We start from the raw sequence: 22,270 nt of genomic DNA, 5'->3' as shown, positions 1-22,270 counted from the left end.
GCCCTGCTACAGTCTCCCCTATATAGTGCACTAAGCCCTGTCTCCCTATATAGTACACTAAGCCCTGCTACAGTCTCCCTATATAGTGCACTAAGCCCTGCTACAGTCTCCCCTATATAGTGCACTAAACCTGCTACAGTCTCCCTATATAGTGCACTAAGCCCTGCTGTCTCCCTATATAGTGCACTAAGCCCCTGTGTCACAGTCTCCCCTATATAGTGCACTAAGCCCTGCTAGTCTCCCCTATATAGTGCACTAAGCCCTGCTACAGTCTCCCCTATATAGTGCACTAAGCCTGCTAGTCTCCCCTATATAGTGCACTAAGCCCTGCTACAGTCTCCCCTATATAGTGCACTAAGCCCTGTGTCAGTGCTCCCCTATATAGTGCACTAAGCCCTGCTACAGTCTCCCCTATATAGTGCACTAAGCCCTGCCAGTCTCCCTATATAGTGCACTAAGCAGTCTCCCCTATATAGTGCACTAAGCCCTGCTAGTCTCCCCTATATAGTGCACTAAGCCCTGCTACAGTCTCCCCTATATAGTGCACTAAGCCCTGTGTCAGACGTGCTACAGTCTCCCCTATATAGTGCACTAAACCCTGCTACAGTCTCCCCTATATAGTGCACTAAGCCCTGCTGTCTCCCCCTATATAGTGCACTAAGCCCTGCTGTCAGTCTCCTATATAGTGCACTCCCTGCTACAGTCTCCCCTATATAGTGCACTAAGCCCTGCTACAGTCTCCCTATATAGTGCACTAAGCCCTGCTGCTACAGTCTCCCCTCACTAAGCCCTGCTACAGTCTCCCCTATATAGTGCACTAAGCCCTGCAGACGTGCTACAGTCTCCCCTATATAGTGCACTAAGCCCTGCTAGTCTCCCCTAGCCCTGTGTCAATAGTGCTACAGTCTCCCTATATAGTGCACTAAGCCCTGCTACAGTCTCCCCTATATAGTGCACTAAGCCCTGCTACAGTCTCCCCTATATAGTGCACTAAGCCCTGCTAGTCTCCCCTATATAGTGCACTAAGCCCTGCTAGTCTCCCCTATAGTGCACTAAGCCCTGCTAGTCTAAGCCCTCCCCTATATAGTGCACTAAGCCTGCTACAGTCTCCCCTATATAGTGCACTAAGCCCTGCTAGTCTCCCCTATATAGTGCACTAAGCCCTGCTAGTCTCCCTATAGTGCACTAAGCCCTGCTAGTCTCCCTATATAGTGCACTAAGCCCTGCTAGTCTCCCTATATAGTGCACTAAGCCCTGCTACAGTCTCCCCTATAGTACACTAAGCCCTGCTACAGTCTCCCCTATATAGTGCACTAAGCCCTGCTACAGTCTCCCCTATATAGTCTCCCCCTCTCCCTATATAGTGCACTAAGCCCTGCTACAGTCTCCCTATATAGTGCACTAAGCCCTGCTACAGTCTCCCCTATATAGTGCACTAAGCCCTGCTACAGTCTCCCCCTGCTATATATAGTGCACTAAGCCCTGCTAGTCTCCCTATATAGTGCACTAAGCCCTGCTACAGTCTCCCTATATAGTGCACTAAGCCCTGCTAGTCTCCCTATATAGTGCACTAAGCCCTGCTAGTCTCCCCTATATAGTGCACTAAGCCCTGCTAGTCTCCCTATATAGTGCACTAAACCTGCTACAGTCTCCCCTATATAGTGCACTAAGCCCTGTGTCAAGCCGTGTCAGACGTACAGTCTCCCTATATAGTGCACTAAGCACCTGCTACAGTCTCCCTATATAGTGCACTAAGCCCTGCTACAGTCTCCCCCTATATAGTGCACTAAGCCCTGCTAGTCTCCCTATATAGTGCACTAAGCCCTGCTAGTCTCCCCTATATAGTGCACTAAGCCCTGCTACAGTCTCCCCTGTGCACTACAGTCTCCCTATATAGTGCACTAAACCCTGCTACAGTCTCCCTATAGTGCACTAAGCCCTGCTACAGTCTCCCCTATAGTGCACTAAGCCCTGCTAGTCTCCCTATATAGTGCACTAAGTGCTACAGTCCCCTATATAGTGCACTAAGCCCTGCTAGTCTCCCTATATAGTGCACTAAGCCCTGCTACAGTCTCCCTATATAGTGCACTAAGCCCTGCTACAGTCTCCCCTATATAGTGCACTAAGCCCTGCTACAGTCTCCCCTATATAGTGCACTAAGCCCTGCTACAGTCTCCCCTATATAGTGCACTAAGCCCTGCTAGTCTCCCCTATATAGTGCACTAAGCCCTGCTACAGTCTCCCCTATATAGTGCACTAAGCCCTGCTACAGTCTCCCCTATATAGTGCACTAAGCCCTGCTACAGTCTCCCCTATATAGTGCACTAAGCCCTGCTACAGTCTCCCCTATATAGTGCACTAAGCCCTGCTACAGTCTCCCCTATATAGTGCACTAAGCCCTGCTAGTCTCCCCTATATAGTGCACTAAGCCCTGCTACAGTCTCCCTATATAGTGCACTAAGCCCTGCTACAGTCTCCCTATATAGTGCACTAAGCCCTGCTACAGTCAGTCTCCCTATATAGTGCACTAAGCCCTGCTAGTCTCCCCTATATAGTGCACTAAGCCCTGCCACAGTCTCCCCTATATAGTGCACTAAGCCCTGCTAGTCTCCCCTATATAGTGCACTAAGCCCTGCTACAGTCTCCCCTATATAGTGCACTAAACCCTGCTGTCTCCCCTCCCTATAGTGCACTAAGCCCTGCTACAGTCTCCCTATATAGTGCACTAAGCCCTGCTGTCTCCCTATATAGTGCACAGTCTCCCCTATATAGTGCACTAAGCCCTGCTAGTCTCCCCTATATAGTGCACTAAAGCCCTGCTACAGTCTCCCTATATAGTGCACTAAGCCCTGCTAGTCTCCCCTATATAGTGCACTAAGCCCTGCTACAGTCTCCCTATATAGTGCACTAAGCCCTGCTAGTCTCCCTAGTGCACTAAGTGCTACAGTCTCCCTATATAGTGCACTAAGCCCTGCTACAGTCTCCCTATATAGTGCACTAAGCCCTGCTACAGTCTCCCCTATATAGTGCACTAAGCCCTGCTAGTCTCCCTATATAGTGCACTAAGCCCTGCTAGTCTCCCCTATATAGTGCACTAAGCCCTGCTACAGTCTCCCCTATATAGTGCACTAAGCCCTGCTACAGTCTCCCCTATATAGTGCACTAAGCCCTGCTAGTCTCCCTATATAGTGCACTAAGCCCTGTGTAGTCTCCCCTATATAGTGCACTAAGCCCTGCCAGTCTCCCTATATAGTGCACTAAGCCCTGCTAGTCTCCCTATATAGTGCACTAAGCCTGCTACAGTCTCCCCTATATAGTGCACTAAGCCCTGCTAGTCTCCCTATATAGTGCACTAAGCCCTGCTAGTCTCCCCTATATAGTGCACTAAGCCCTGCTAGTCTCCCTATATAGTGCACTAAGCCCTGTGCACTAAGCTCCCCTATATAGTGCACTAAGCCCTCTAGTCTCCCTATATAGTGCACTAAGCCCTGCTACAGTCTCCCCTATATAGTGCACTAAGCCCTGCTAGTCTCCCCTATATAGTGCACTAAGCCCTGCTACAGTCTCCCTATATAGTGCACTAAGCCCTGCTAGTCTCCCCTATAGTGCACTAAGCCCTGCTAGTCTCCCCTATAGTGCACTAAGCGTGCTACAGTCTCCCCTATATAGTGCACTAAGCCCTGCTACAGTCTCCCCTATATAGTGCACTAAGCCCTGTTACAGTCTCCCCTATATAGTGCACTAAGCCCTGCTACAGTCTCCCCTATATAGTGCACTAAGCCCTGCTACAGTCTCCCCTATATAGTGCACTAAGCCCTGCTACAGTCTCCTCTATATAGTGCACTAAGCCCTGCTAGTCTCCCCTATATAGTGCACTAAGCCCTGCTAGTCTCCCCTATATAGTGCACTAAGCCCTGCTACAGTCTCCCCTATATAGTGCACTAAGCCCTGCTAGTCTCCCCTATATAGTGCACTAAACCCTGCTACAGTCTCCCTATATAGTGCACTAAGCCCTGCTACAGTCTCCCTATATAGTGCACTAAGCCCTGCTACAGTCTCCCTATATAGTGCACTAAGCCCTGCTAGTCTCCCTATATAGTGCACTACAGTCTCCCTATATAGTGCACTAAGTCTCCCCTATATAGTGCACTAAGCCCTGTGTCAGACGTACAGTCTCCCCTATATAGTGCACTAAGCCCTGCTAGTCTCCCCTATATAGTGCACTAAGCCCTGTTACAGTCTCCCTATATAGTACACTAGCCCTGCTACAGTCTCCCTATATAGTGCACTAAGCCCTGCTAGTCTCCCTATATAGTGCACTAAGCCCTGCTACAGTCTCCCTATATAGTGCACTAAGCCCTGCAGTCTCCCCCCTATATAGTGCACTAAGCCCTGCCCTGCTATAGTGCAATTACTAAGCCTCTCCCTATATAGTGCACTAAGCCCTGCTACAGTCTCCCCTATATAGTGCACTAAGCCCTGTGTCCCCATATAGTGCACTAAGCCCTGTTCCAGTCTCCCCTATATAGTGCACTAAGCACTAGTCTACAGTCTAAGCCTATCTCCCCTGCATAGTGCACTAAGCCCTGCTAGAGTGCCTACAGTCTCCCCTATATAGTGCTAGTCTCCCCTATAGTGCACCTGTATGCTACAGTCTCCCTATATAGTGCACTAAGCCCTGCCACAGTCTCCCCTATATAGTGCACTAAGCCCTGCTAGTCTCCCTATATAGTGCACTAAGCCCTGCTACAGTCTCCCCTATAGTGCACTAAGCCCTGTGCACTAAGCCCTGCTACAGTCTCCCCTATATAGTGCACTAAACCCTGCTACAGTCTCCCCTATATGCACTAAGTGCACTAATAGCACTAAGCCCTGCTACAGTCTCCCCTATATAGTGCACTAAGCCCCAAACGTGCTACAGTCTCCCTATATAGTGCACTAAGCCCTGCTAGTCTCCCTATATAGTGCACTAAGCCCTGCTAGTCTCCCCTATATAGTGCACTAAGCCCTGCTACAGTCTCCCCTATATAGTGCACTAAGCCCTGCTACCTCCCCTATATAGTGCACTAAGCCCTGCTAGTCTCCCTATATAGTGCACTCCCTAAGCCCTGCTAGTCTCTCCCTATATAGTGCACTAAGCCCTGCTAGTCTCCCCTATATAGTGCAAACAGTCTCCCTATATAGTGCACTAAGCCCTGCTACAGTCTCCCCTATATAGTGCACTAAGCCCTGCTACAGTCTCCCTATATAGTGCACTAAGCCCTGCTACAGTCTCCCCTATAGTGCACTAAGCCCTGCTACAGTCTCCCTATATAGTGCACTAAGCCCTGTGTCAAACGTAGCTAGTCTCCCTATATAGTGCACTAAGCCCTGCTAGTCTCTCTAAGCCCTGTGTCTCCCTATATAGTGCACTAAGCCCTGCTAGTCTCCCTATATAGTGCACTAAGCCCTGTGTCTCCCTATATAGTGCACTAAGCCCTGCTACAGTCTCCCCTATATAGTGCACTAAGCCCTGCTACAGTCTCCTCTATATAGTGCACTAAGCCCTGCTAGTCTCCTCCCTATATAGTGCACTAAGCCCTGCTACAGTCTCCCTATATAGTGCACTAAGCCCTGCTAGTCTCCCTATCTATCTCCCCTATAGTGCACTAAGCCCTGCTAGTCTCCCTATATAGTGCACTAAGCCCTGCTAGTCTCCCCTATATAGTGCACTAAGCCTGCTAGTCTCCCCTATATAGTGCACTAAGCCCTGCTAGTCTCCCCTATATAGTGCACTAAGCCCTGCTACAGTCTCCCTATATAGTGCACTAAGCCCTGCTATAGTGCACTCTCCCTATATAGTGCACTAAGCCCTGCTAGTCTCCCTATATAGTGCACTAAGCCCTGTAGTCTCCCCTATATAGTGCTAAGCCCTGCTAGTCTCCCCTATATAGTGCACTAAGCCCTGCTAGTCTCCCCTATAGTGCACTAAGCCCTGCAAACGTAGTCTCCCTATATAGTGCACTAAGCCCTGCTACAGTCTCCCCTATATAGTGCACTAAGCCCTGCTACAGTCTCCCTATATAGTGCACTAAGCCCTGCAAACGTACAGTGCACTAAGCCCCGCTCTCCCTATATAGTGCACTACAGGCCCTATATAGTGTCAAACCCTACAGTCTCCCCTATATAGTGCACTAAGCCCTGCTACAGTCTCCCCTATATAGTGCACTAAGCCCTGCTAGTCTCCCCTATATAGTGCACTAAGCCCTGCTACAGTCTCCCCTATATAGTGCACTAAGCCCTGCTACAGTCTCCCCTATATAGTGCACTAAGCCCTGCTAGTCTCCCTATATAGTGCACACTAAGCCCTGCTACAGTCTCCCCTATAGTACACTAAGCCCTGCTACAGTCTCCCTATATAGTGCACTAAGCCCTGCTACAGTCTCCCTATATAGTGCACTAAGCCCTAAGCTGTTAGTCTCCCTATATAGTGCACTAAGCCCTGCTACAGTCTCCCTATATAGTGCACTAAGCCCTGCAGTCTCCCCTATATAGTGCACTAAGCCCTGCTAGTCTCCCTATATAGTGCACTAAGCCCTGCTACAGTCTCCCCTATATAGTGCACTAAGCCCTGCTACGGTCTCCCTATATAGTGCACTAAGCCCTGCTAGTCTCCCTATATAGTGCACTAAGCCCTGCTACAGTCTCCCCTATATAGTGCACTAAGCCCTGCTACAGTCTCCCCTATATAGTGCACTAAGCCCTGCTACAGTCTCCCCTATATAGTGCACTAAGCCCTGCTAGTCTCCCCTATATAGTGCACTAAGCCCTGCTAGTCTCCCCTATATAGTGCACTAAGCCCTGTGTCAGACGTGCCACAGTCTCCCCTATATAGTGCACTAAGCCCTGCTACAGTCTCCCCTATATAGTGCACTAAGCCCTGCTACAGTCTCCCCTATATAGTGCACTAAGCCCTGCTACAGTCTCCCCTATATAGTGCACTACAGTCTCCCTATATGTGTCAGCCCTGCTACAGTCTCCCCTATATAGTGCACTAAGCCCTGCTACAGTCTCCCTATATAGTGCACTAAGCCCTGCTACAGTCTCCCCTATATAGTGCACTAAGCCCTGCTACAGTCCCCTATATAGTGCACTAAACCCTGCTACAGTCTCCCTATATAGTGCACTAAGCCCTGCTACAGTCTCCCTATATAGTGCACTAAGCCCTGTGTCTCAGAACTAGTGCTACAGTCTCCCTATATAGTGCACTAAGCCCTGCTACAGTCTCCCTATATAGTGCACTAAGCCCTGCTACAGTCTCCCTATATAGTGCACTAAGCCCTGCTAGTCTCCCTATATAGTGCACTAAGCCCTGCTACAGTCTCCCCTATATAGTGCACTAAGCCCTGTCAGACGTGCCAGTCTCCCCTATATAGTGCACTAAGCCTGCTAGTCTCCCTATATAGTGCACTAAGCCCTGCTACAGTCTCCCTATATAGTGCACTAAGCCCTGCTAGTCTCCCCTATATAGTGCACTAAGCCCTGCTAGTCTCCCCTATATAGTGCACTAAGCCCTGCTAGTCTCCCCTATATAGTGCACTAAGCCCTGCTCAGAGTCTCCCTATATAGTGCACTAAGCCCTGCTGCAGTCTCCCTATATAGTGCACTAAGCCCTGCTACAGTCTCCCTATATAGTGCACTAAGCCCTGCTAGTCTCCCCTATATAGTGCACTAAGCCCTGCACAGTCTCCCCTATAGTGCCTGCTAGTCTCCCTATATAGTGCACTAAGCCCTGCTAGTCTCCCCTATATAGTGCACTAAGCCCCTGCTACAGTCTCCCCTATATAGTGCACTAAGCCCTGCTAGTCTCCCCTATATAGTGCACTAAGCCCTGCTACAGTCTCCCTATATAGTGCACTAAGCCCTGCTAGTCTCCCCTATATAGTGCACTAAGCCCTGCTACAGTCTCCCTATATAGTGCACTAAGCCCTGCTACAGTCTCCCCTATATAGTGCACTAAGCCCCTGCTACAGTCTCCCTATATAGTGCACTAAGCCCTGCTACAGTCTCCCTATATAGTGCACTAAGCCCTGCTACAGTCTCCCCTATATAGTGCACTAAGCCCTGCTACAGTCTCCCCTATATAGTGCACTAAGCCCTGCTAGTCTCCCTATATAGTGCACTAAGCCCTGTGTACAGTCTCCCCTATAGTGCACTAAGCCCTGCTACAGTCTCCCCTATATAGTGCACTAAGCCCTGCTACAGTCTCCCCTATATAGTGCACTAAGCCCTGCTACAGTCTCCCCTATATAGTGCACTAAGCCCTGCTACAGTCTCCCCTATATAGTGCACTAAGCCCTGCTAGTCTCCCCTATATAGTGCACTAAGCCCTGCTAGTCTCCCCTATATAGTGCACTAAGCCCTGCTACAGTCTCCCCTATATAGTGCACTAAGCCCTGCTACAGTCTCCCCTATATAGTGCACTAAGCCCTGCTAGTCTCCCCTATATAGTGCACTAAGCCCTGTGTCAGACGTGCTAGTCTCCCCTATATAGTGCACTAAGCCCTGCTAGTCTCCCCTATATAGTGCACTAAGCCCTGCTACAGTCTCCCCTATATAGTGCACTAAGCCCTGCTACAGTCTCCCCTATATAGTGCACTAAACCCTGCTACAGTCTCCCCTATATAGTGCACTAAGCCCTGCTACAGTCTCCCTATATAGTGCACTAAGCCCTGCTACAGTCTCCCTATATAGTGCACTAAGCCCTGCTAGTCTCCCCTATATAGTGCACTAAGCCCTGCTACAGCCTCCCCTATATAGTGCACTAAGCCCTGCTACAGTCTCCCCTATATAGTGCACTAAGCCCTGCTAGTCTCCTCTATATAGTGCACTAAGCCCTGCTAGTCTCCCCTATATAGTGCACTAAGCCCTGCTAGTCTCCTCTATATAGTGCACTAAGCCCTGCTAGTCTCCCCTATATAGTGCACTAAGCCCTGTACAGTCTCCCCTATATAGTGCACTAAAGCCTGCTAGTCTCCCTATATAGTGCACTAAGCCCTGCTAGTCTCCCTATATAGTGCACTAAGCCCTGCTACAGTCTCCCCTATATAGTGCACTAAGCCCTGCTACAGTCTCCCTATATAGTGCACTAAGCCCTGCTAGTCTCCCTATATAGTGCACTAAACCCTGCCAGTCTCAGTGCACTAAGCCCTGCTAGTCTCCCTATATAGTGCACTAAGCCCTGCTAGTCTCCCTATATAGTGCACTAAGCCCTGCTAGTCTCCCTATATAGTGCACTAAGCCCTGCTAGTCTCCCTATATAGTGCACTAAGCCCTGCTAGTCTCCCTATATAGTGCACTAAGCCCTGCTACAGCCTCCCTATATAGTGCACTAAGCCCTGTTACAGTCTCCCTATATAGTGCACTAAGCCCTGCTAGTCTCCCTATATAGTGCACTAAGCCCTGCTAGTCTCCCTATATAGTGCACTAAGCCCTGCTAGTCTCCCTATGCACTAAGCCCTGCACTAAGCCCTGCTAGTCTCCCTATATAGTGCACTAAGCCCTGCTACAGTCTCCCCTATATAGTGCACTAAGCCCTGCTACAGTCTCCCCTATATAGTGCACTAAGCCCTGCTAGTCTCCCCTATATAGTGCACTAAGCCCTGCTAGTCTCCCTATATAGTGCACTAAGCCCTGCTAGTCTCCCCTATATAGTGCACTAAGCCCTGCTAGTCTCCCTATATAGTGCACTAAGCCCTGCTACAGTCTCCCTATATAGTGCACTAAGCCCTGCTAGTCTCCCCTATATAGTGCACTAAGCCCTGCTAGTCTCCCCTATATAGTGCACTAAGCCCTGTAGTCATATAGTGCAAAGCCCTGTGGGCCCTGCCACAGTCTCCCCTATATAGTGCACTAAGCCCTGCTACAGTCTCCCTATATAGTGCACTAAGCTAGTCTCCCCTATATAGTGCACTAAGCCCTGCTAGTCTCCCTATATAGTGCACTAAGCCCTGCTAGTCTCCCCTATATAGTGCACTAAGCCCTGCTAGTCTCCCCTATATAGTGCACTAAGCCCTGCTAGTCTCCCTATATAGTGCACTAAGCCCTGCTAGTCTCCCTATATAGTGCACTAAACCCTGCTACAGTCTCCCCTATATAGTGCACTAAGCCCTGTGTCAAACGTAGACGTCTCCCCTATAGTGCACTAAGCCCTGCTATCTCCCCTATATAGTGCACTAAGCCCTGCTACAGTCTCCCCTATATAGTGCACTAAGCCCTGCTACAGTCTCCCCTATATAGTGCACTAAGCCCTGCTACAGTCTCCCCTATATAGTGCACTAAGCCCTGCTACAGTCTCCCTATATAGTACACTACCCTGCTACAGTCTCCCTATATAGTGCACTAAGCCCTGCTAGTCTCCCCTATATAGTGCACTAAACCCTGCTTACAGTCTCCCCTATATAGTGCACTAAGCCCTGCTACAGTCTCCCTATATAGTGCACTAAGCCCTGTGTCTCCCCCTAGTGCACTAAGCCCTGCTAGTCTCCCCTATATAGTGCACTAAGCCCTGCTAGTCTCCCCTATATAGTGCACTAAGCCCTGCTAGTCTCCCCTATATAGTGCACTAAGCCCTGCCACAGTCTCCCCTATATAGTGCACTAAGCCCTGCTAGTCTCCCCTATATAGTGCACTAAGCCCTGCTACAGTCTCCCCTATATAGTGCACTAAGCCCTGTCTCCCTATATAGTGCACTAAGCCCTGCTACAGTCTCCCCTATATAGTGCACTAAGCCCTGCTACAGTCTCCCCTATATAGTGCACTAAGCCCTGCTACAGTCTCCCCTATATAGTGCACTAAGCCCTGCTACAGTCTCCCCTATATAGTGCACTAAGCCCTGCCAGTCTCCCCTATATAGTGCACTAAGCCCTGCTAGTCTCCCCTATATAGTGCACTAAGCCCTGCTAGTCTCCCCCTATATAGTGCACTAAGCCCTGCTACAGTCTCCCTATATAGTGCACTAAGCCCTGCTACAGTCTCCCCTATATAGTGCACTAAGCCCTGCTACAGTCTCCCCTATATAGTGCACTAAGCCCTGTGTCAAACGTGCTACAGTCTCCCCTATATAGTGCACTAAGCCCTGCTACAGTCTCCCCTATATAGTGCACTAAGCCCTGCTACAGTCTCCCCTATATAGTGCACTAAGCCCTGCTACAGTCTCCCTATATAGTGCACTAAGCCCTGCTACAGTCTCCCTATATAGTGCACTAAACAGTCCCCCTGCTAGTCTCCCCTATATAGTGCACTAAGCCCTGCCACAGTCTCCCTATATAGTGCACTAAGCCCTGCTAGTCTCCCCTATATAGTGCACTAAGCCCTGCTACAGTCTCCCTATATAGTGCACTAAGCCCTGCTACAGTCTCCCTATATAGTGCACTGCTACAGTCTCCCTATATAGTGCACTAAACTCCCCTATATAGTGCACTAAGCCCTGCTACAGTCTCCCCTATATAGTGCACTAAGCCCTGCTACAGTCTCCCCTATATAGTGCACTAAGCCCTGCTAGTCTCCCCTATATAGTGCACTAAGCCCTGCTAGTCTCCCCTATATAGTGCACTAAGCCCTGCTACAGTCTCCCCTATATAGTGCACTAAGCCCTGTCTCCCTACACTAAGTCTAGTCTCCTATATAGTGCACTAAGCCCTGCTAGTCTCCCCTATATAGTGCACTAAGCCCTGCAAACGTACAGTCTCCCTATATAGTGCACTAAGCCTGCTAGTCTCCCCTATATAGTGCACTAATCCCTGTGTCAAACGTGCTAGTCTCCCTATATAGTCTAAGCCCTATCTCCCTATAGTGCACTAAGCCCTGCTACAGTCTCCCCTATATAGTGCACTAAACCCTGCTACAGTCTCCCTATATAGTGCACTAAGCCCTGCTACAGTCTCCCCTATATAGTGCACTAAGCCCTGTGTCAAACGTACAGTCTCCCCTATATAGTGCACTAAGCCCTGCTAGTCTCCCTATATAGTGCACTAAGCCCTGCTACAGTCTCCCCTATATAGTGCACTAAGCCCTGCTACAGTCTCCCTATATAGTGCACTAAGCCCTGCTACAGTCTCCCCTATATAGTGCACTAAGCCCTGCTAGTCTCCCCCTATATAGTGCACTAAGCCCTGCTACCTCTCCCTATATAGTGCACTAAGCCCTGCTAGTCTCCCCTATATAGTGCACTAAGCCCTGCAAACGTGTCTCCCTATAGTGCACTAAGCCCTGCTAGTCTCCCCTATATAGTGCACTAAGCCTGCTACAGTCTCCCCTATATAGTGCACTAAGCCCTGTGTCTCCCCTATATAGTGCACTAAGCCCCCTACAGTCTCCCCTATATAGTGCACTAAGCCCTGCTAGTCTCCCTATATAGTGCACTAAGCCCTGCTACAGTCTCCTCTATATAGTGCACTAAGCCCTGCTAGTCTCCCCTATATAGTGCACTAAGCCCTGCTAGTCTCCCCTATATAGTGCACTAAGCCCTGCTACAGTCTCCCCTATATAGTGCACTAAGCCCTGCTAGTCTCCCCTATATAGTGCACTAAACCCTGCTACAGTCTCCCCTATATAGTGCACTAAGCCCTGTGTCAAACGTGCTACAGTCTCCCCTATATAGTGCACTAAGCCCTGCTAGTCTCCCCTATATAGTGCACTAAGCCCTGTGTCAAACGTCTCTATATAGTGCACTAAGCCCTGTGTCTCCCCCTAGTGCACTAAGCCCTGCTACAGTCTCCCCTATATAGTGCACTAAACCCTGCTACAGTCTCCCTATATAGTGCACTAAGCCCTGCTACAGTCTCCCCTATATAGTGCACTAAGTGCCCCCCTGCTAGTCTCCCCTATATAGTGCACTAAGCCCTGCTTAGTCTCCCTATATAGTGCACTAAGCCCTGTTCCAGTCTCCCCTATATAGTGCACTAAGCCCTGTTAGTCTCCCTATATAGTGCACTAAGCCCTGCTAGTCTCCCCTATATAGTGCACTAAGCCCTGCAGACGTGCTACAGTCTCCCCTATAGTGCACTAAGCCCTGCTACAGTCTCCCCTATATAGTGCACTAAGCCCTGCTAGTCTCCCTATATAGTGCACTAAGCCTGCTACAGTCTCCCCTATATAGTGCACTAAGCCCTGCTAGTCTCCCCTATATAGTGCACTAAGCCCTGCTAGTCTCCCTATATAGTGCACTAAGCCCTGCTACAGTCTCCCTATATAGTGCACTAAGCCCTGCTACAGTCTCCCTATATAGTGCACTAAACCCTGCTACAGTCTCCCCTATATAGTGCACTAAGCCCTGCTACAGTCTCCCTATATAGTGCACTAAGCCCTGCTAGTCTCCCTATATAGTGCACTAAGCCCTGCTAGTCTCCCTATATAGTGCACTAAGCCCTGCTACAGTCTCCCCTATATAGTGCACTAAGCCCTGCTACAGTCTCCCTATATAGTGCTAAACCCTGCTATCTCCCTATATAGTGCACTAAGCCCTGCTACAGTCTCCCCTATATAGTGCACTAAGCCCTGTGTCAAACTACAGTCTCCCCTATATAGTGCACTAAGCCCTGCTAGTCTCCCTATATAGTGCACTAAGCCCTGCTACAGTCTCCCCTATATAGTGCACTAAGCCCTGCTACAGTCTCCCTATATAGTGCACTAAGCCCTGCTACAGTCTCCCTATATAGTGCACTAAGCCCTGCTAGTCTCCTATATAGTGCACTAAGCCCTGCTATCAGTCTCCCTATATAGTGCACTAAGCCCTGCTAGCCTCCCTATATAGTGCACTAAGCCCTGTGTCAAACGTGCTACAGTCTCCCTATAGTGCACTAAGTGCACTAAGCCCTGCTACAGTCTCCCTATATAGTGCACTAAGCCCTGCTACAGTCTCCCTATATAGTGCACTAAGCCCTGCTACAGTCTCCCTATATAGTGCACTAAGCCCTGCTACAGTCTCCCTATATAGTGCACTAAGCCCTGCTACAGTCTCCCCTATATAGTGCACTAAGCCCTGCTAGTCTCCCCTATATAGTGCACTAAGCCCTGCTAGTCTCCCCTATATAGTGCACTAAGCCCTGCTACAGTCTCCCTATATAGTGCACTAAGCCCTGCTACAGTCTCCCTGCTATCTCCCCTATAGTGCACTAAACCCTGCTACAGTCTCCCCTATATAGTGCACTAAGCCCTGTCAAACGTACAGTCTCCCTATATAGTGCACTAAGCCCTGCTAGTCTCCCTATATAGTGCACTAAGCCCTGCAAACGTGCAGTCTCCCCTATATAGTGCACTAAGCCCTGCTACAGTCTCCCCTATATAGTGCACTAAGCCCTGCTACAGTCTCCCTATATAGTGCACTAAACCCTGCTACAGTCTCCCTATATAGTGCACTAAGCCCTGCTACAGTCTCCCTATATAGTGCACCCTGTGTCAAACGTGCTAGTCTCCCTATATAGTGCACAGTCTCCCCTATATAGTGCACTAAGCCCTGTTACAGTCTCCCCTATATAGTGCACTAAGCCCTGCTACAGTCTCCCCTATATAGTGCACTAAGCCCTGCTACAGTCTCCCCTATATAGTGCACTAAGCCCTGTTAGTCTCCCCTATATAGTGCACTAAGCCCTGCTATCCTCCCCTATATAGTGCACTAAGCCCTGCTAGCCTCCCCTATATAGTGCACTAAGCCCTGTGTCAAACGTGCTACAGTCTCCCCTATATAGTGCACTAAGCCCTGCTAGTCTCCCCTATATAGTGCACTAAGCCCTGTTACAGTCTCCCCTATATAGTGCACTAAGCCCTGCTAGTCTCCCTATATAGTGCACTAAGCCCTGCTACAGTCTCCTCTATATAGTAGTGCACTATAGTGCACTAAGCCCTGCTAGTCTCCCCTATATAGTGCACTAAGCCCTGCTACAGTCTCCCTATATAGTGCACTAAGCCCTGCTGTCTCCCCTATAGTGCACTAAACCCTCTACAGTCTCCCTATATAGTGCACTAAGCCCTGCTCAAACGTGCTCTCCCTATATAGTGCACTAAGCCCTGCTAGTCTCCCCTATATAGTGCACTAAGCCCTGCTCAAACGTCTCCCCCTATATAGTGCACTAAGCCCCGCTACAGTCTCCCCTATATAGTGCACTAAGCCCTGCTACAGTCTCCCCTATATAGTGCACTAAACCCTGCTAGTCTCCCCTATAGTGCACTAAGCCCTGCTACAGTCTCCCTATATAGTGCACTAAGCCCTGTGTCAAACGTGCTACAGTCTCCCCTATATAGTGCACTAAGCCCTGCTAGTCTCCCCTATATAGTGCACTAAGCCCTGTTACAGTCTCCCCTATATAGTGCACTAAGCCCTGCTACAGTCTCCCCTATATAGTGCACTAAGCCCTGCTACAGTCTCCCCTATATAGTGCACTAAGCCCTGTTAGTCTCCCCTATATAGTGCACTAAGCCCTGCTAGCCTCCCTATATAGTGCTAAGCCCTGCTAGCCTCCCTATATAGTGCACTAAGCCCTGTGTCAAACGTGCTAGTCTCCCTATATAGTGCACTAAGCCCTGCTACAGTCTCCCCTATATAGTGCACTAAGCCCTGCTACAGTCTCCCTATATAGTGCACTAAGCCCTGCTAGTCTCCCTATATAGTGCACTAAGCCCTGCTACAGTCTCCCCTATATAGTGCACTAAGCCCTGCTACAGTCTCCCTATATAGTGCACTAAGCCTGCTACAGTCTCCCCTATATAGTGCACTAAGCCCTGCTACAGTCTCCTCTATATAGTGCACTAAGCCCTGCTAGTCTCCCCTATATAGTGCACTAAGCCCTGCTAGTCTCCCCTATATAGTGCACTAAGCCCTGCTACAGTCTCCCCTATATAGTGCACTAAGCCCTGCTAGTCTCCCTATATAGTGCACTAAGCCCTGCTACAGCCTCCCTATATAGTGCACTAAGCCCTGTGTCAAACGTATACAGTCTCCCTATATAGTGCACTAAGCCCTGCTAGTCTCCCCTATATAGTGCACTAAGCCCTGTGTCAAACGTATCTCCCCTATATAGTGCACTAAGCCCCGCTACAGTCTCCCTATATAGTGCACTAAGCCCTGCTACAGTCTCCCTATATAGTGCACTAAGCCCTGCTGTCTCCCTATATAGTGCACTAAGCCCTGCTAGCCTCCCCTATATAGTGCACTAAGCCCTGTGTCAAACGTGCTACAGTCTCCCCTATATAGTGCACTAAGCCCTGCTAGTCTCCCCTATATAGTGCACTAAGCCCTGTTACAGTCTCCCCTATATAGTGCACTAAGCCCTGCTACAGTCTCCCCTATATAGTGCACTAAGCCCTGCTACAGTCTCCCCTATATAGTGCACTAAGCCCTGCTACAGTCTCCCCTATATAGTGCACTAAGCCCTGCTAGTCTCCCCTATATAGTGCACTAAGCCCTGCTATCCTCCCCTATATAGTGCACTAAGCCCTGCCACAGTCTCCCCTATATAGTGCACTAAACCCTGCCACAGTCTCCCCTATATAGTGCACTAAACCCTGCCACAGTCTCCCCTATATAGTGCACTAAACCCTGCCACAGTCTCCCCTATATAGTGCACTAAGCCCTGCTACAGTCTCCCTATATAGTGCACTAAGTGCACTAATAGTGCCCTGCTCAGCGTGGGGCTGAGACAGGGGGTGCCCTATATAGTGCACTAAGCCCTGCTAGTCTCCCTATATAGTGCACTAAGCCCTGCTACAGTCTCCCTATATAGTGCACTAAGCCCTGCTAGTCTCCCTATATAGTGCACTAAGCCCTGCTAGTCTCCCCTATATAGTGCACTAAGCCCTGCTAGTCTCCCTATATAGTGCACTAAGCCCTGCTACAGTCTCCCCTATATAGTGCACTAAGCCCTGCTACAGTCTCCCTATATAGTGCACTAAGCCCTGCTAGTCTCCCCTATATAGTGCACTAAGCCCTGTTAGTCTCCCCCCATATAGTGCACTAAGCCCTGTTCCAGTCTCACCTATATAGTGCACTAAGCCCTCCCCCTATATAGTGCACTAAGCCCTGTACAGTCTCCCTATATAGTACACTTTAGCCCTGCACAGTCTCCCCTATATAGTGCACTAAGCCTGCTAGTCTCCCCTATATAGTGCACTAAGCCCTGCTACAGTCTCCCCTATATAGTGCACTAAGCCCTGCTACAGTCTCCCCTATATAGTGCACTAAGCCCTGCTACAGTCTCCTCTATATAGTGCACTAAGCCCTGCTAGTCTCCCCTATATAGTGCACTAAGCCCTGCTAGTCTCCCCTATATAGTGCACTAAGCCCTGTGTCAGACGTGCCACAGTCTCCCTATATAGTGCACTAAGCCCTGCTACAGTCTCCTATATAGTGCACTAAGCCCTGCTACAGTCTCCCTATATAGTGCACTAAGCCCTGTGTCTCCTCAGTGCACTAAGCCCTGCTAGTCTCCCCTATATAGTGCACTAAGCCCTGCTAGTCTCCCCTATATAGTGCACTAAGCCCTGTGCTAAGCCCTGCTAGTCTCCCCTATATAGTGCACTAAGCCCTGCTAGTCTCCCCTATATAGTGCACTAAGCCCTGTGTCAGACGTGCCAGTCTCCCCTATATAGTGCACTAAGCCCTGCTAGTCTCCCCTATATAGTGCACTAAGCCCTGTGTCAGACGTGCTAGTCTCCCCTATATAGTGCACTAAGCCCCGCTACAGTCTCCCCTATATAGTGCACTAAGCCCTGCTACAGTCTCCCCTATATAGTGCACTAAACCCTGCTACAGTCTCCCCTATATAGTGCACTAAGCCCTGCTACAGTCTCCCCTATATAGTGCACTAAGCCCTGTGTCAAACGTGCTACAGTCTCCCCTATATAGTGCACTAAGCCCTGCTAGTCTCCCCTATATAGTGCACTAAGCCCTGTTACAGTCTCCCCTATATAGTGCACTAAGCCCTGCTACAGTCTCCCCTATATAGTGCACTAAGCCCTGCTACAGTCTCCCCTATATAGTGCACTAAGCCCTGCTATCTCCCCTATCATAAGCCCTACTACTAAGCCCTGCTAGCCTCCCTATATAGTGCACTGGGCCCTGCAACAGTCTCCCTATATAGTGCACTAAGCCCTGCCACAGTCTCCCCTATATGTGCACTAAACCCTGCCACAGTCTCCCTATATAGTGCACTAAACCTGGTCTCCCCCTATAGTGCACTAAGCCCTGCCATCTCCCCTTATACCACTAAGCCCTGCTACAGTCTCCCTATATAGTGCACTAAGCCCTGCTACAGTCTCCCTATACTAGTGCACTGGGCCCTGCTAGCCTCCCTATATAGTGCACTAAGCCCTGTAGTCTCCCCATATGTGCACTAAGCCCTGCTAGTCTCCCCTCATAGTGCTGAAGCCCTGCTAGTCTCCCCCTATAGTGCACTAAGCCCTGCTAGCCTCCCCTATATAGTGCACTAAGCCCTGCTGTCTCCCCTATATAGTGCACTAAGCCCTGTTAGCTCCCCCCTATATAGTGCACTACAGGCCCCTATGGTCCTACTCCTGGGGCCTGTGGAAAGCTGAGCACTGTATAGGGAGTGGGGCCGTTTGGGATGCACATTACACACACACACACACACAGACACATCCCAGCAACAGTCAGGCGGACCGGGTGCCCATGACCCTAGGCGGGGGGCAGGAGGAGGTTCCTCATGGGGCAACAGCTCTTCCTGTGGATGTGAAGGACCATGAGACAGCGAGGGCAGGTGTGATGGGCATCCTTAAACTCTTGAAGACAAAGGGGATCAGACAGCATCCCAGCAGCAGCCTGGAGGGACAGGAGAGTACAGTCAGTATACCTGGGGGTGGGGCTGAGACGGAGGGGTGGAGCTGAGCCGGAGGGGGTGGGGCTGAGACGGAGGGGTGGGGCTGAGACGGAGGGGATCAGGACAGCATCCCAGCAACAGCCTGGAGGGACAGGAGAGGACAGTCAGTATACCTGGGGGTGGGGCTGAGATGGAGCTGAGACGGAGGGTGGGGCTGAGACGGAGGGGATGGAGCTCCCAGCAGCCTGGAGGGTGGAGGCAGTCAGATACTGGCTGGGGGTGGAGCTGAGATGGAGGGTGGGGCTGAGACGGAGGGGTGGAGCTGAGACGGAGGGGATCAGACAGATCCCAGCAGCAGCCTGGAGGGACAGGAGTGGGGCTGATACACCTGCTACCGCTGGGGGGTGGAGCTGAGACGGAGGGGGTGGGGCTGAGACGGAGGGGTGGGGCTGAGACGGGAGGGGGGGGGCTGAGACGGAGGGTGGGGTGGGGCTGAGACGGAGGGGTGGGCTGAGACGGAGGGTGGGGGGGTGGGGCTGAGACGGAGGGGTGAGGAGCTGAGACGGAGGGGGTGTGTGGAGCTGAGATGAAGGGGGTGGGTGGAGCTGAGATGAAGTGTGTGTGTGTGTCTCATCTCACCCACAGAGGATGAACACCAGACACATGGTCCAGGAGAAGGTTCCAGATGGAGTGTGTGTGTGTGAGTGAGTGTGTAACAGATGGGCTGTGTGTGTGTCCAACAGATGGAGTGTGTGTGTGTGTGTGTGTGAGTGATGTGTAACAGATGGAGTGTGTGTCTCCTCACCCACAGAGGATGAACACTGTGACACATGGTCCAGGAGAAGGTTCCAGATGGAGTGTGTGTGTGTGTGTGTGTAACAGATGGAGTGTGTGAGTGTGAGTTTGTAACAGATGGAGTGTGTGTGTGTGTGTGTGTGTGTGTGTGTGTGTGTGTGTGTGTGTGTGTGTGTGAGTGTAACAGATGGTGTGTGTGTGTGTAACAGATGGAGTGTGTGTGTGAGTGTGTAACAGATGGTGTGTGTGTGTGTAACAGATGGAGTGTGTGAGTGTGAGTTTGTAACAGATGGAGTGTGTGTGTGTGTGTGTGAGTGTGTAACAGATGGAGTGTGTGTGTGTGTCTCCTCACCCACAGAGGATGAACACCAGACACATGGTCCAGCAGAAGGTTCCAGAGTGGTGAGTGACATCACTCATCACCTGGTTCTGACAGGAAGGACATCTGATGAGACCAGGAGAATCACCCAGCTCTGTCTCATAGTGCTGGACAAACCTCTGCCTCGGGGGGCTAGCACCACCTGGGAGAACGAGGGGGTTAGATAAGGGGTTAGATCCAAGCCTCTTGTCTGTGTGTGTGTCCATCATTATACTACAGTCTGAAGGCTGTGTGTCCATCATTATACTACAGTCTGAAGGCTGTGTGTGTGTCCATCATTATACTACAGTCTGAAGGCTGTGTGTGTGTCCATCATTATACTACAGTCTGAAGGCTGTGTGTGTGTCCATCATTATACTACAGTCTGAAGGCTGTGTGTGTGTCCATCATTATACTACAGTCTGAAGGCTGTGTGTGTGTCCATCATTATACTACAGTCTGAAGGCTGTGTGTCCATCATTATACTACAGTCTGAAGGCTGTGTGTCCATCATTATACTACAGTCTGAAGGCTGTGTGTGTGTCCATCATTATACTACAGTCTGAAGGCTGTGTGTCCATCATTATACTACAGTCTGAAGGCTGTGTGTCCATCATTATACTACAGTCTGAAGGCTGTGTGTCCATCATTATACTACAGTCTGAAGGCTGTGTGTGTGTCCATCATTATACTACAGTCTGAAGGCTGTGTGTGTGTGTCCATCATTATACTACAGTCTGAAGGCTGTGTGTGTGTCCATCATTATACTACAGTCTGAAGGCTGTGTGTGTGTCCATCATTATACTACAGTCTGAAGGCTGTGTGTGTGTCCATCATTATACTACAGTCTGAAGGCTGTGTGTGTGTCCATCATTATACTACAGTCTGAAGGCTGTGTGTGTGTCCATCATTATACTACAGTCTGAAGGCTGTGTGTGTGTCCATCATTATACTACAGTCTGAAGGCTGTGTGTCCATCATTATACTACAGTCTGAAGGCTGTGTGTCCATCATTATACTACAGTCTGAAGGCTGTGTGTGTCCATTATACTACAGTCTGAAGGCTGTGTGTGTGTCCATCATTATACTACAGTCTGAAGGCTGTGTGTGTGTCCATCATTATACTACAGTCTGAAGGCTGTGTGTGTGTCCATCATTATACTACAGTCTGAAGGCTGTGTGTGTGTCCATCATTATACTACAGTCTGAAGGCTGTGTGTGTGTCCATCATTATACTACAGTCTGAAGGCTGTGTGTGTGTCCATCATTATACTACAGTCTGAAGGCTGTGTGTGTGTCCATCATTATACTACAGTCTGAAGGCTGTGTGTGTGTGTCCATCATTATACTACAGTCTGAAGGCTGTGTGTCCATCATTATACTACAGTCTGAAGGCTGTGTGTCCATCATTATACTACAGTCTGAAGGCTGTGTGTCCATCATTATACTACAGTCTGAAGGCTGTGTGTCCATCATTATACTACAGTCTGAAGGCTGTGTGTGTGTCCATCATTATACTACAGTCTGAAGGCTGTGTGTGTGTCCATCATTATACTACAGTCTGAAGGCTCTGTGTGTGTGTCCATCATTATACTACAGTCTGAAGGCTGTGTGTGTCCATCATTATACTACAGTCTGAAGGCTGTGTGTGTGTCCATCATTATACTACAGTCTGAAGGCTGTGTGTGTGTCCATCATTATACTACAGTCTGAAGGCTGTGTGTCCATCATTATACTACAGTCTGAAGGCTGTGTGTCCATCATTATACTACAGTCTGAAGGCTGTGTGTCCATCATTATACTACAGTCTGAAGGCTGTGTGTGTGTCCATCATTATACTACAGTCTGAAGGCTGTGTGTCCATCATTATACTACAGTCTGAAGGCTGTGTGTCCATCATTATACTACAGTCTGAAGGCTGTGTGTCCATCATTATACTACAGTCTGAAGGCTGTGTGTGTGTGTCCATCATTATACTACAGTCTGAAGGCTGTGTGTGTGTCCATCATTATACTACAGTCTGAAGGCTGTGTGTGTGTCCATCATTATACTACAGTCTGAAGGCTGTGTGTGTGTACTCACCAGTAGCGGTCTGGTTGATGTGTCCATAGCATAGGTGGAGGAGGAGGAGTGAAGGGAGAGATTCTCTTGTCATCTCCTTTACCCTGGACTGAAACAACAAGAGAGAGAGAGAGATGCTCATGTCATCTCCCTTTACCCTGGACTGAAACAAGAGAAGAGAGATGTCATGTCATCTCATTACCCTGGACTGAAACAACAAGAGAGAGAGAGTGATCCTCATGTCATC

The sequence above is a fragment of the Oncorhynchus nerka genome, unplaced genomic scaffold (genome assembly GCF_034236695.1).
Source record: "Oncorhynchus nerka isolate Pitt River unplaced genomic scaffold, Oner_Uvic_2.0 unplaced_scaffold_993, whole genome shotgun sequence".
In the NCBI taxonomy this organism is placed as follows: Eukaryota; Metazoa; Chordata; class Actinopteri; order Salmoniformes; family Salmonidae; genus Oncorhynchus; species Oncorhynchus nerka.
The sequence above is the reverse complement of the archived record's forward strand: the minus strand, read 5'-3'. Positions refer to the sequence as shown.